The following is a 15,787-nucleotide window of genomic DNA, read 5'->3' as shown; positions in this document are numbered from 1 at the left end:
CGCAGATGCTTGATCACATCAATATAAATCATGGTGACTTTAATCTTAAAAAATTTATATGAACACAAAATAATAATCAATTTAAACTTTTATTTTTACCAGAAAAAAGTCTGCGCTTTCTAAGCGCGGGTCAAAATCTAGTTCTATTTTATAATAAAAAATAGAATGAAGTCACAGATGCTCTAATGGTTGGCTATATAATGTCACATGAAAAGATCGCCACCATTTAAAATCTAATGGTTGGCTCTATATACCGATTTTTGAGCAGGCCTTTTAAGCGTTGCGGTGGTATTTGGTTAAACTAGTATAAATGCATTATACATGTTGGTCAATGTTCTAATTACATCAAATTTTATTTTGTTAACCATTCTAACTACATGTATATATATAATCGCCGCAAAAATTGTTGCTAACGATGTTTAGACTAATCGATAAAATTAATGATATGAAATTAAAGACTAAAAATAATGAACATATTCGAGGAACTGTGTCCACAACCATTGTCAAGAACGCGAGCCGACCAACTGTCCTCCACTCGAACCGAGGCCTATGGAACATGGCCCCTCCCCGTCTCCAATGTTTCTTCTTCTTTTCACTTTTTTATAAAATGTAAATCTATTTACCCTTTACGAGTTTTTACTCAATAAAATTAGATTCCGCCGAACTCCAAATTGGAAGTAAACGAAAGATACATGCACCATAAAGGTCCACAACAAAACCGAGTCTCAGTTGAATTTGCGTGAGATAAACAAAGGCATTTGCGCCGCTTCTCAAGTCGTAACCACACATAGAGGCGTGGAATATTTGGACCAGCAGAAGATTTTCTATATATTAGTTGGTTAGTAAATGGACTATATTAATGTATTACATATATTATAAGCAACGTGCAGACGAATGATTGTGCTAAAGAATCAAAAACTCTGCCGGAAGTATAAATGCTTTCTAGCTAAAGTGATATACTATATCAAGTTATTATTAATGTTACAGATGGCATGAATAATTTGAAAGCAGCTTGAGTTCTGTTATAAAGTTTTGATGAGATTCTATTTTTTTTTTAAATACCACAAATTGTACTTTTTATCTAGTCGAATTATGGCACTTCACATGGTAAATGAGATAATAGCTCGATTAAGGATTCCCGAATCCAAATTATGCTTGAAAAAACATATAAACTTGTTTGTCGTTTCTTAAGACATAAGTCCTTTTGTTAGGCATATGAAAACAAGTGTCGACCTCAGAGAGATGCATAAACATATTATAAAGCAGATAATTTGGTTGGTCGAAGTCAATAATTCATTCTCTTCTTCTTCTTTTTTACATCACAATGATTCATTCTTATTACATTTATTTGTTTGTCCATTTATTTTATAAGCAGGAGTTGTAAAATATTTGAAGTTTCAATTTTAATTATAGTGGTGGTGTGGACTTGAGTCTTACATAAAGTACAACAAAATCTGATCTTATCTCTGTAAAACCATCTTAAATGTTTAAATTTTAATCGTTGCTAAAATGACAAATCGTTTCAAATTTTAATTATAGTGGTGGTGTGGACGTATCTCTGTGTCCACAGTGGGCATGACTTCCCACATGGCTATAAGTTTGAAAGTTCTTGGAGGTTGTTCGTATTCACACGTATTTATACCACACAAATTTATATATATGGCCGCCTGTATAGATTGTGAACGCTTTGGATTTTTTTTGGCCAGAAAGAGTCATCTCTCCAAACATCATCAAGATGGTGATATGTTATATGTGCATTGTTACTGGTACTAAAAAAATAAAAAAACAGTGGATGATAAAAGTTTTAACGGCAAAACCTAGAATACAGAAGAATTTAAAGCATCATTATTTGTCTCATCGATCAGTAAATTTTGTGGTTTAACTAACATTGACGAAACAAACCCAAAATCATCATTGTTGTCCTCATCGACTTCAAATATATATGTTTATAAGAGTTTTGCAAAGAAATTTTGATTTAAATCATTTTGACCTTTGTTAAAGATTTATATCTACCGTTCTGACTTCTGATATACGATATATCATACATGATTGACTTCGGTCAATTTCTAATTTTGTTAGTTTATAAAAAACTTTATTCAGTAACGAGTAATGACAAATAATGATCATTGATAACTTGGAAAGTAAACTAGTAATAACCACATTGTAACCATAGATATGTCGTGTAGTAGCGCATGCGGTAAGAGAGAAGAGGACGAAATGTAGCATGTGGCTTTGCGAAAGATTCGATCCCCGAGGAAGCTGGAGCTACAAGACATGGTTTCTCTTAACGTCGACTTCTGTTAACTCTGTCATCCTCAGTCAACACTCCAAGGTCCCATTTCTTGTCTACAATCCTGTGTTTTTGGTTAGAACACGATCGTAATATTGATATTTTTCTCCCAACAAGTCCAAGTCTATCAACTTGTAAGCATCACAACCCTATTCACAATTGAGAACAAGCCCAAGCAATCCAAAAGCTACCTTCTCTTTTCTTTAGATTTAGTTTCTCTTTACTTATTGTCTTGGATTGCAAGAAGAATGATAACCACCCTCTTTTTCAAACTCCAGCCATATGTGCTTACTTTGTAAAAGGTCCAACTACTTATTAAATTTAATATATGGGCTAATCTCATAGTCAACAAAACCAATACATATATCATATGAATTTCCCATATGGGAGTCTTTTCACTTTGAATTTGAGAGAAACGGGTCAATATCACAAATTGTGAAGGAATCTACACTATGAATATGGGATATAAAAAACAATGTGTTACCAACAAGGAAACTGTCTAGTGGATTAAACTTATGAATTATCTAATTGATAATAGATTATATGTTCAAGTTCCGTTAAGAAAAGTCTTATCTTTAATGAAAAAACTAATATGATTTGGGGCTTTCTTTAGGGAAAATAGATAACCTCCTAGTTATTAAAATAAAGGGTGTTTAAGGCAGATAAAATCTCTAATTTGAATATAGACCATCTTTAGTTAAGGACAGAAGAATCTTGAAACCGATTTCGTTCTCTTTTACATCTGCTCTCAATAGCTGAGATGGGCTTTTAAGACTCTATTTAGCCCAATATAATAAATAAAAATGGCCATTTACTCAGCAAATGAAGACATATTGGAGATTACTTTATGTTTTTATATATGAATATGATAAGAGTATTAGTTTAGTATCTGTGACTAAAGTACTTTTTCTTGTCACCTTTTTTACTAATAAAAAATATCAGTAGGTTGGTGGTAAATAGTTGAAAAACGGTTGTTAGTCATTAGTTTAACTGATATTATAACCATATAATGATATTCCGGGTAGGGATGATTAACGCTTAAAAATAAAATAAAGAAATTCCTTGAAATTGAAAAGTAAATCAGAGCATCTCCAACCCACCTCTATTTCTACCTCTATAATAGTATTTAGAGGCAAAATCACTCCAACTCCTCTCTATTTTTGTCTCTAAAATAGAGATTGATATTTTCTCCTCTATTTATAGAGGAAGAAATAGCATTCCTCTATATTTTGCTCTATATGTAGAGATTTCTATTTTAAAAAAATACATTGAAGTAAAACTCACTTTTATTATAAAGTTTCTCTATTTTAGAGGTAAAAATAAAAAAATACATTGGAGATGGTCTGAACGATCTGCCGATCTGGTTGCTCAAAAAAAAAAGTGAGCGATCTGGATATTGGTGAAAAGTCTATGAAAGTGACAAACAAATTTAATGGTAAATCAAAGCATGTCGAGTTTCCCTTGTCGGACCATTATGATTTCACCTTTTGTTGGTCCCTCGATTAAATATGGCTAATCATAGCCAACTTGTTTCACCATTGACTCAATTATTTGATTTTTACCTATCGAAACATTAATTTCTGCTCGCGTCCAGTAAAGTTTAACATTACATATAGCTTAAATTATTAATATATAAGAATGTTTATTTAACATTATATCCTAGACTTAGCACAAGTTGTTCAGTTTCCACGATTAAAAGTTAAAGATAGTAAGACATTTATCAAAAAAATTGATATTATTGCTGAATCAGAACTAAATATATAAGAACTGGGTGGGGGTATTCTTTTTGCATTGCATTTTTTTTTGTCATTTTTACACAATTTTGCATTGCATATATAGTTTTTTTGGTCTTGATAGGGAAAAACCTTCTGCTATTCAGGTTCCATTGCGTATACACGAGTCCTTCATTAATTCTACCTCGTTTGATCGATACCAAGCTTGAAAATAATATCTTTTTCTCTGCGGTAACGAACTGCTTCACATGAGTTTCATCTTTTATATATAGATTACCTCTGATTTAGCTGTATAATGATGTAAACATTTCCCTTTTGGGTTTATTTGGAAATGATATCTAATTAAAAAAAAAATCCAAATTAGGTGAAACATATTTGTTAATGGTAAATACATCTTCTATGGCACCTATATAATTTGGTATATATCTTCTCTATAACTTGAATATTAAAAGTATCGTTTAGCGACGGTCTAGTTCATTTGTTACCAAAGTTTGGGTGAAATTGTAGGATGTACATGAAAATATAAAATGCATAACCAGTCGAATTAACATGTAGATTTAGAGACATTTTTAATCTTAATTAATCTGTTTCTTTACAAAAGTATATATTTAGTCTCCCTGCTGGGAAATTACACAGCATTTTAATTCCTCTGAAATGTTAGCAATTTGTTTGCATGCAGTAATTATCTTTGCATCAATGGAAATATGCTTTCCCCTTTTACAAATTTCTACTTTTGGGCTAGATGACTCTTTGCATGCAATTAGTTAATTACACAATAGATATTTGCTGATTACATAACTCCCTCAACTTTATAATACAAAGCTTTCTTCGTTTTAATATATAGCAATGCTAACAATTTAATTTCTGTCTGAATAGTCTCTGGCCGTTGTCTAGTTGTTTTATTTTAGACCATTTTCATTTATAAAGCACAGTAGCTACAAGAATGTCTTTGCATGCATATGGATGATATGATCCAAAAAACTATTACGGAGTGATCAATCACACAAGTACGTGTTTCTTGTTGTGATTTCTAATCAGACAAGTATACGTCTTGTCAAAGAAAGAAGCCGAAGATACGAAATAAAAACAAATCCAATGAGAAATTAATAAACAAAAATAAGTTGACAAAGAATAACAGTATATACTATATTATATGTATAATGAAAATGAGCTGTTACATTAGAGCACTTAGTTTTACGGTAGATTTTTAGTCGAATCCAAATCTTGTTTTGTGCAAATGCACAGTGTAAATGATGACAACAAGCAAATAAATAGTTGAATGAACATTTATATTCAAGATAAAGAAAAGTTCAGAATAACCCCGAGGATAAAGATGATAGAGAACAGCAAAGCTCAATGGTCACAGTCATCACAGAAACAGAGAGTTTCAGGTATCTCTCAACTCCAGCTTCCAAGTTTCAATTGCTGTCTTCTGAATTCCCTATATATCCTGAAACAAAAGGAATTTTGTAAGGGCTTTTGGTTCAAGCTAGAGGTCTCTTACTCTGGTTTTATGCAAAGGCACGCATCATTATGCATTTAATACTACTGAATATTTACATTGACTGAGAGAGACGCATCAAAACGAGACTGAGACTTAAGCTCTAGCTAGACCATAATCATGTCATGTGGAAATCAGTGCTCCAACACCATAACTTTAAAGTACCAAACCAGTGAACATGAACATTTACTGTTAGTTAACTCAACTTTAACACATTCCGAACTGAATCATATATAATGCAAATCTACTGTTAGTTAACTCAAATTTAAGAGAGCTTTAACTTTAAGTACCAAACCAGTGATTCAGTGAACATGAACATTTTCAAAACACAACTTAAAGTTCGACTTGGTTTCTTAGGTCATTGCAAGGACTGATGTCAATGGAGCCCGTGAGATTAATTAATTATTTTTATCATGAGATAACCTACAATGATATTTTTTGTTGTTCTTATATGCAACAATAAAAAAATTATGAACAAATCAAACTTTTACTGTTTAAATATTTTTTTGTGACTAAGAGCATCTCATCACTCGTAGAGGATTTCTAAACATTAACATATTAGCATTTTAAATTAGTTAATTTTGTAAGAAATTTTGAATCTTACAAAATAGATAGACCACCCAAAAATAAACATATAGCACATTAGTTTCTCAAAAAAATGAAAATTTACCCGAAAAATTTAATAGACAAAAATGAAATTTTAATTTTACTTTTTATTTTTTATTGAATTATTTTGTGGTGAACTTATGGAGAAATAACAAATGTTCATACGCCTAATGTATACGTCGAATACATTTTCTTAGTTAACAAGAATCTTTTTTTTTGGATTTCTTATTAAAGCTCCGAACGGTGACCGCGGAGTTAGTAATATAAGCGGGACGGGATTAAAGTGCGGTGCGGTCCAACTGCAGTTCATACGGTTTGTAGGATAAGTACGATTTTGATAGAAAACATAGTGCAATTTTGATTAAAAGTAGTGCAGTTTTGATAGAAATGATATTATATAATAATTATATTAATACAATTAAAAATTAAATTTATATTTCAGTGATAATTTCATAATAGTTTTTCTATTTTTATATTTAAAATTTAAATTTATTAAAAATAAAATAATATTTATTTATCTTTCCTTTCCTTTTACAATTTTAGATACTAAATATTTATATAAAATATTTTTTTGATAAAGTTTGAAATAAAAAAAGAATACTATGCAACAAGAAGACTATTAATTACTTTGATTTTTTCATAACATACTTCCAATATTATCTTTTATTTGTGATTTTTTTTGTCTTCCTCTTATTTGTGTCATATTTATTCATGTATTAAAATGACCAAGTCAAGTTCAAAATATGTATTGTTATTTATGTCTCTTGCATTATTATGTATGAAAAAATAAATCTACAAACTTTACAGTTACGAGTTAGCTTCCAAAGTTTAATTAGCATAATAGTTACTTTTAAATATGGGCTAGTTACTAGTCTTGTGTTACAAAAGAACGTTACAGTTCTTTAAATTATTAAAAGAAATAAAAGCCACAAAACAATTATTTTTTTTTTCTTGAACATAAGTGCGTATTTGTCAAATACACTAGACACTAGGTGGTAGTGCGGTTTTGATCAACTCTTAAGCTTTGAATCTTACGAACCGCCCTGTCCCGCATTGCAGTTAACAGTAACAAAAAATCTCTACACCGCATCGCAGTTAAACCGCTCATTCTGCACCGTTCAAACCGCAGTTACCATTCGGAGCCTTAACTAACCAAGAGGTAATTTTATTATTTGCGGTTTTGCTTTTTCATCTTTTAAAACCGCACATTTTTTCTGAAAACTTGTTGATTGGTGAGTCAAAGGCGTTTTTAACAATACCGCTCTGAAATACGCACTTGTACTTTCACCATTCATTACCTTAATATATTTTTGAGGTTTTACTTTTTTTTTCCCAGACTTCTTTTAGGGAAATGTGGCAGTAGAAGCTAGTTAAGTGATAGTGAATTAATGAGACGTCTCAAAAGCCAAGATAGAATAAACTGAAGGTAAACGGAGTCTGTTTAAAAAAACGCTGCTGCCGTACCGTTATACTGAAGGCCGCTATTTTGGCATGGCCTTTATAACTAGGAAGAGACCTCTCATGCGATAGATTGATTACCTACAAAAAACAATAATACTGAAATTAGAATTAATAGCGAAATAATGATATTATTGTCAATAAATTTAGGGAATTAAGTCAATGGCATTTCAAATTATCCGCCGTATTATACATTTTCAACCAAAGAAACGAACATAATATAAACTGCAGTTTAATTTCATGCGTATAAGTTATGTATGGAGTATTATTTACACCAAAAACAGTTATGTATATTAAGGGTTGTTCAAAAAAGGCAACAAAAAAAGTTAAGGAAATAACTTTCTGCAAGCGTTATTTGTAATTTTATAATTGGTGAGAAGTATAAATACATGTAAGAAGAAGAGAAATAAGAGAGGAGGAGCAGAGAGACAGAGAGAGAGCAAGAGATTGAGGGGTCAAGTCATTGAAGTCAACGTCACATCTCTTCACATGCAATAACACACACACACACACCATTGTCTTGTCTTGTCAAGTATCATTTTGCATCCTAGCAAAATTTTAATCATATACTTAAAATTAAATTATCTAAATTTTTAATACATGTTTTCATCTACTTGCTCTCGTTTTTAATTTATTTGAGTTATGGTCTTCAGAATTCATGTGGGTACCTTTAGAGCATGAGCATTGGTGAACGCCACTTTGGGGTTCACCAAATTTTTTTAATATTTTTTTGTGGGTCCATGAACAGTTATGAACCCGAATTTGTTGTTTTCTGCATTAGTGAACCCGAAGAAGGAGTTCATAGGAATAAAATAATAATATTTTTTTATTTTTTTTAAATTTAAAATTATTCAGAATACATGAATAAAATATTTAAATATATTATAAAATTTATGAAAACATTTTATTCAACCTATGTTTTAGTTTTGGAGTTTAAGTTTTGGTTTTGAGATATGTTTTAATATTTTGGTTTGTGTTTTCAGATGTAGAAAAACTATGTTAGAGTTTTGGAGTTTAAGTTTTGGCTTTCAAGATATGTTTTAATATTTTGGTTTGTGTTTTCAAATGTAGAAAAGCTATGTTTTAAAATTTTATGTTGTTTCTTAACTTAAATTCAATTCATAGAAACATTTTGTTCGATGATCAGTCTACGCATTCAACAAAGGAATTAAGTTCGAGAATGTTTAACTTAGCATAAAAGTTCACATAGAAAAACCATTCAAGTTTTACAAACCGAAATACATAAGTTGATAAGTTGCTAATAAAACAAAAAGAAACAAGTTAAGATGATAGAGAGGAAAGACCGCAAAAGCGCCATCTAATTTCGTGAGGTAGAAGCAATGCTACCTGTAGAAGAAGACAATACAAGTTAAAGCAGAAGCAAAGTAGTAACATTGAAGATATAGACAACACAAACAAGTCAAATGAGAAGACTTACCATCGATTCTGCTGAAGTGCTTGATCAGTAGTTCAGTACACTCCTTCCTTTCCGGACATACACACAGTAATGGAGTTGTCGTCCCGTCTCCAACCACGTTGAACACAAACAAATCTCCGTTGGTGCATCTGTTATCACGACAGAACTTTCTCCACCCTCTGCTGATGTAATATGCGCCGTCTGATTCGCTAAATCCGAAGCGCGCAGTCCATGACTTTCCCTCCTTGTTGACAAGTTTGACCTCTTTGCATTGTTGGTTCAAAGCACCACACCTCATAGCTTCCACAGGAAGAAACTACAAACACATACATAACATCAGCCAAGAAGCAGTACTAGAAACAAATAAATAACTAAATTTTACTTACCATTTTGTCGTCCTTTTGATTTGTAGCAGTAACCTCAGCCAAGAAGCAGTAGTCGTATGAGAAAGTAGGAGCATCATCCCCGTCGGCGTCTTCCTTAACAATGTGAGGATGTGTATACTGAATCTCACAACAGCTAGGACCAAAAGGAGTCACATGAAAGACCATGTCTCCTTCGTGTTTGAAGATGACAATGTCACCGATTCGAAGATCATGTGCTTCGGTGAACTCTTTCCAACCTTTGGTGAGTGTCCTGCCTTCTCGGATCACCTCCCAAATTTGATCCGAAGCGTCCGATCTTAGCTTCCATGGTTTATTGATCTCAGCCCCTTGTATGTGTTTTGTGTAGAAGTCAAGTGGTATTGCCACGCCACTTTGAAAACCAGGAAGAAGAAGCTTGAAGAAATGAGGTTCTCGGGGAATTTCCATCTGCAACAATAGAGTTTCAGAAAGCATATTGAACCCAAAGAAATGAACCTTTAAACAAAACGTGAACCCTCAATCGCAATTATTAGCACACATTAACGACAGATTATTAACCCGAATTAACGAGAGATTATGATTAAATGAACCCTCAATCGAACTACCATATCGATTAAGAACCCTAATAAAAAAAACCCAAATCGATTTTAAATCATACAAATCGCAAATCCCTTTCGAACATTCAATCGACGCTAACTCACAGTGAATCTAAGTAATACTGACCTAAGAGCGTCGAGAAGAGATTACAGAGTCGATTTGATGGAGAAAACCTCCGGAATTCGCCGTCGTACGGTGTGTCGCCTCCGCGAAAAGAAACCCTAGGTTTTTCAGAGAGGAGACAAATGAATCGCGTTACGCGGAAACCCTTTCGACCTCGTCGTCAACGCGTAAAGGAGAAGCCAATCAGTGATCGACGCGTGGCTTGAACTCGCCTCTTACGGGTTTAGTCCTAAGGCCCGGTTCATCGAATTTAACCCATTTTTGATTTTGTTTTAATCAATCGGCCCTAAGAACTCGAGCCCACGAACCCGCTAACAACCGCTAATGCGGATGGTCTTAGACCTTTTTCAAGGGGACTTTATTTTTTACTCTATAATTTACATAAAAATAGAGTAACTCTATTATAGTGTAACTTTTGCTCCAATGGTGTTACTCTATAATAGAGTTACTCTATTATAGAGTGGAATATAAAGAAATGTCATATTTTACTCTATAGTGAAAAAGTGACATTTCTCTATATTTCATTCTATAATAGAGTACTCTATTATAGAGTAACACTATTGGAGCAAAAATTACACTATAATAAAGTTACTCAATGTATTTCTCTATATTTTTCTCTAAAATAGAGATTTCTATTATAGATGTGGATTTACTCCAATATATGTCTCTATAATAGAGTTCATCTATTTTAAAGGAAAATATAGAGAAATCCAAATTTTTACCTCTATATTTAGAGATAAAAATAGCAAATCTCTATATCTATAAATAGAGGAACTCTATTATAGAGGCATATATTGAAGCAAATCCATTTCTATAATAGAGTTTTTCTATTTTAGAGGAAAATATAGAGATAAAAATAGAAGTAAGTTGGAGATGGTTTTAGAGAAGAAAAAATAGAGTTCCATTGGAGATGTACTTAGATCTTTCAACGCAAAACGAAAAAGACTTTGAGACCGTTATGTAAAACCCGATGGTATTTGCTAATCTATTCTTAATTAACAGCTTGCAAAGGGCTACATATAGATTAGTTCAAATTCCATGTATATAGTGAAACGGTAAACAAATGAAAACTTTACCCATAATTTGGGCACTAGAATTTAATATATTTGCTGGTGCATGTTTACATGCTTAATATTATGTTAAAATTTTATCAAGATGTGTATTCCAATTGTTAAACAAACTCAATAAGGTTTACATCTTTTTTATGCAATTTTTCTTAAGAAGTTAAATTAGTATAACACTAAAATAACACGACATTTACATTTAAATAATCAAGCTTCTAGTTATTCTATTATATATAACTTATGTAGTTAAGAAAGCAGTAAGTAGCATTTTGGGTTAATTTATACAATTGCGTTAGTTGTCTCCCAAAGGCCTGCAATATGATCATTTATGCGCCTATTGTTTTTGTATCGTCTATAAATTAGGGATTAGTCTGCGTTTCGTGCCAAGAATTTATTTTGGTTAAGTTTTTAATTTATATTTGTTTTTAGTTTTTTTTTTTTTTTAGTTGTTTTTAGTTTTAAGTGTTTAGTTTTATATTATATGGTAATTATTATTTCTCAAAAAGTGTATGTTTTACTTTATTAATATAGATAAATATATGTAGGTTTATATAATTAAGACATGTACATTGGTACAAATATGTAAGGTATGATGCTTCATTTCTTCTCTCTTCGTTATTTATTATTTTTTTTAAAAAAAAATTTGGTTGCTCTTTCTAATGTTGTCTTCTGTCTTCGTTATTTGCATCTGATTCTCTACATTTGCCAAAGATTTTCCTTTTGGATGATTTGAGAGAAAATATAAGGTGGGATCCATGAAACAAAAAATTTAGTGATCGAATGTGAACCAATTATGAATATAAGAAGATTTAAGTTAACTCTCAGTTACAACTTTATTTAACTAGCCATTTCTCAAAAAAAAGTGTATGTTTTACTTTATTAATATAGATAAATATATGTAGGTTTATATAATTAAGACATGTACATTGGTACAAATATGTAAGGTATGATGCTTCATTTCTTCTGTCTTCGTTATTTATTATTTTTTTAAAAAAAATTGGTTGCTCTTTCTAATGTTGTCTTCTGTCTTCGTTATTTGCATCTGATTCTCTATATTTGCCAAAGATTTTCCTTTTGGATGATTTGAGAGAAAATATAAGGTGGGATCCATGAAACAAAAAAATTAGTGATCGAATGTGAACCAATTATGAATATAAGAAGATTTAACTCTCAGTTACAACTTTATTTAACTAGCCATTTCTCAAAAAAAAAAACTTTATTTAACATATTTAACTCATGGACCAAAAACTTTATTTTTGTGACGCATGGACCAAATTATCAAATTAACACAAAAGAATCTCCACTTGACTCTAACTACTAATATAGTTTAAATAATTAAATGTTTTCTTCTTTTCATCAAGTTTCAATTCTTCTCTAGTTACATTTGCTTTCTCTTGTCAAGTCCCTTTCCCATTATAAGAAAGGTACGCCTAATCTCTGAATGTGTTTTTTAATAAAGAATTTCTCCGTGTTTATTGTTATTGTTGTTGATCCCATCGTTTTTTATAATGTTTTACGGTTGGCTAATAATATAACAGCGATTTTTATCATATCACTACTATTTTCTGATTAATTTATTCATCGATAAAGAGTAAGTACTTTATAAAAATTTATATGACAAAAAAGAGAGGGTAGAAATGATGGATTAAATTTTGATCAAAAAAAAGAAGAAATGCTGGATGAATTTGTTTTTATCCTTCTTCTGGATGACATTGAGAGAGGGGCCTCTTCTTGTGCCCCATAATAACATATGTATTACTTTGTCGTTTGCACATCATGAACTAGTGCAAAATGCATATACTATCTGTTATATGTGTTTGGATGTTCTAAATCGATCAATGTCAGTTTATTATATAGCAACTCAAGATTTTGGAAAGAAAGAGGCAGAATTACTTATGGAATCAATACATATACATACTGAATCGAATCCAAATAAAACTTAAAAATATTTGAATGGGGTCAATTTCCTGCCCTCAAAAACTGAAACCGATTGAACTTTGAAAGTCAATGTTATTTGTAGATTCCAAGTAGAAAATGTATCTAAATTTGAATAGAAACTTACCGAATATTTAAATGTGGAAAAAAATATTATACAAATCTTTATCATATTGGACAATATAATGGACAAATATCTTTGCGGTTTTTTAAACATCTGGCTTTTTCCTCTCTAATGGCTAGTTTCATGAGAATTTTGCGAAAATGTTATAAGATCATCTCTAATATATACCTCTATAATTTTTTTTAAAATAAAAATCTTTATTATAGAGGTGAAAATACTCTAATATATGTCTCTATAATAAAGTTCCTCTATTTTAGAGAAAAAATATAGAGGAAAGTTATTTTTTGCCTCTATATTTAGAGGTGGAAATAACGTATCTCTATATTTTTCCTTATAAATAGAGAAATTTTATTATAAAAATATAAATTGGAGTATTTTCACCTTTATAATAGAATTTTTTTATTTATAGAGATAAAAATAATGGTAAGTTTAAAAGGCACTCAACTATGTGTACACAGTTTGTCCGGTTCGCATGACTACCAGACAAGTTGATTACAAGGGATTTGATTCGAAATGTCTCGGAGATTAATAGGTAAACTATTTTTATTCCACAAAGACTGCATTCATTCCAAAATGCATTAGGAAAAACAAATTTACATATAGGTTTCGAATGTTACGAACCGCTCCGCTCCGCACCGCAATTAACAGTAACAAAAATCTCTACATATACCATATATCTATACGTTTTTATAACTGTTAAAACCGCATCACAATTAAACCGCTCGTGAGCCTATAATCAATTCTTCGTATATGTGGAGGAGGGTGGGTGTATATCATATATAGACCGGTCGATGTGATAGCTGTGAAGACTGAAAGACAAGTTGAGAATAGAAATTACTTGTTATCAAATCCCAATGATTTAGGGCAAATACAATGCGAGTCATTCATTGCACAACAGAAGCATATTGGACTTTCTTACAAAATCCAAAAATCCCTGTTATATATCATGCGGCCAATATAAATATTTTGGTCAAATGTTTCAAAGTGACGTTTGTCAACTTTAAAAGTCCCCTCGAGAAATCTAATATCTTATCACCAAAATATGAAGTCAGATTTTTGCCATCCTTTTATTGGATTAAATTAGCAAAGAGTTGCGAGTCAACATATACATACGCATAGCTCATCTTATTCTGAATCCCTAAAATTGTCTTAAATTATAAACCCCATATTGTTTATTTATTTTATCTAAAATACTGCTATATAACTAGACTACATAATGTCTTTAAGAATCCAAGATATGTCATGTTACTTCCATATTTGTTTTGGACCCATATTATCAGTAATTATTTTACACTTTATTTAGATATTTAACTTTTTGTTTATATAGTAATTAGTTCCATATAATGGCATATAATGGTGTTTGCAGCTGCCATTAGGTCGTGATCTTTGGAGTAGAGTCGAATGGATGGTAAAGATGGATGGCATATTTGGTGACTTTCCCCAACACACACATTAAGAGAGACAATATCATTACAATGATATACATTTTCCACCACAACCACTTAAAAGAGAATTTAAGTTGTGTATTGACCCAAAGATCCTTCCACAAGAACCTAAATTTTTATGCTCATCCACTTCTCGTTTTCGATGGATTTTCTATCAACATTCGAATCACCAGCTCACAACTTTAGTTGGGTTCCACTTAAATCTCTCTCTCTCTCTCTCTCTCTCTCTCTCTCTCTCTCTCTCTCTCTCTCTCTCTCTCTCTCTCTCTCTCTCTCTCTCTCTCTCTCTCTCTCTCTCTCTCTCTCTCACACACTCTCTCTCTTTCTCTATTGTTGTATATATAATACCGGAATATATGAAACATTTATAGCCATTTATACATACCTATATCATTTAGAAAATAACCCTACAACTTTTGGCTGGCTACAAGTCAAAAAGTTAGATTGACCTCAGCCAATGGGCTTGCATTCTAAGCATAGAGAAGGATTTTTGGTGGACACCTATTACATGAGTTATTTGATTACAACTTTTAACCCATAATGCATAAATATATTTAAGAACCGATTCTTAATTTTTTTAGTTAAAAGTAAGAAACGGTTTTTGATATTCCAATAAGAACTCCACTCTAAAAATCTTCTATTAATCATGTTCTAACATTACAAAGAGATGAAGAGCTGTAAAAAATATCAAAACCATTAGAGAAGATAACAAATGGCATGTTGTCGTAGCCATTCGTTAGTTGTTCACTGTTTAATAACAGTGGTAATTGCTAAATTATACGGGATTAACTAGTCATGTGAATAGTTTAAATTGTTCCTTTTGTTCTTAATATTTATATAATTAAATTAGTACGATTAACTAACTATTCCTGATCCACATATATTTCTATGTGCTCTTGTCTCCTCTTAAATCAAACTCCTTCTGTTTCAGATTAATTGTTGTTTTAAAGTTTAAAATTTTTTTATTTTAAGTATTGTTTTATGTTTTCATGCATTTAATTGATACTTTTCCAATTTTATTTTTTATTTTTAGAATAATGTATAATTATAAGTAAAAGATGAAATTTAATTATTTTTTTAATCTGTGTAAAAAATTTTGAACGATAAATTAAATGAAACATAAGAAGTT

The sequence above is a fragment of the Brassica rapa genome, chromosome A05 (assembly GCF_000309985.2).
Source record: "Brassica rapa cultivar Chiifu-401-42 chromosome A05, CAAS_Brap_v3.01, whole genome shotgun sequence".
NCBI lineage: Eukaryota > Viridiplantae > Streptophyta > Magnoliopsida > Brassicales > Brassicaceae > Brassica > Brassica rapa.
This window is presented reverse-complemented; position numbering follows the sequence as displayed.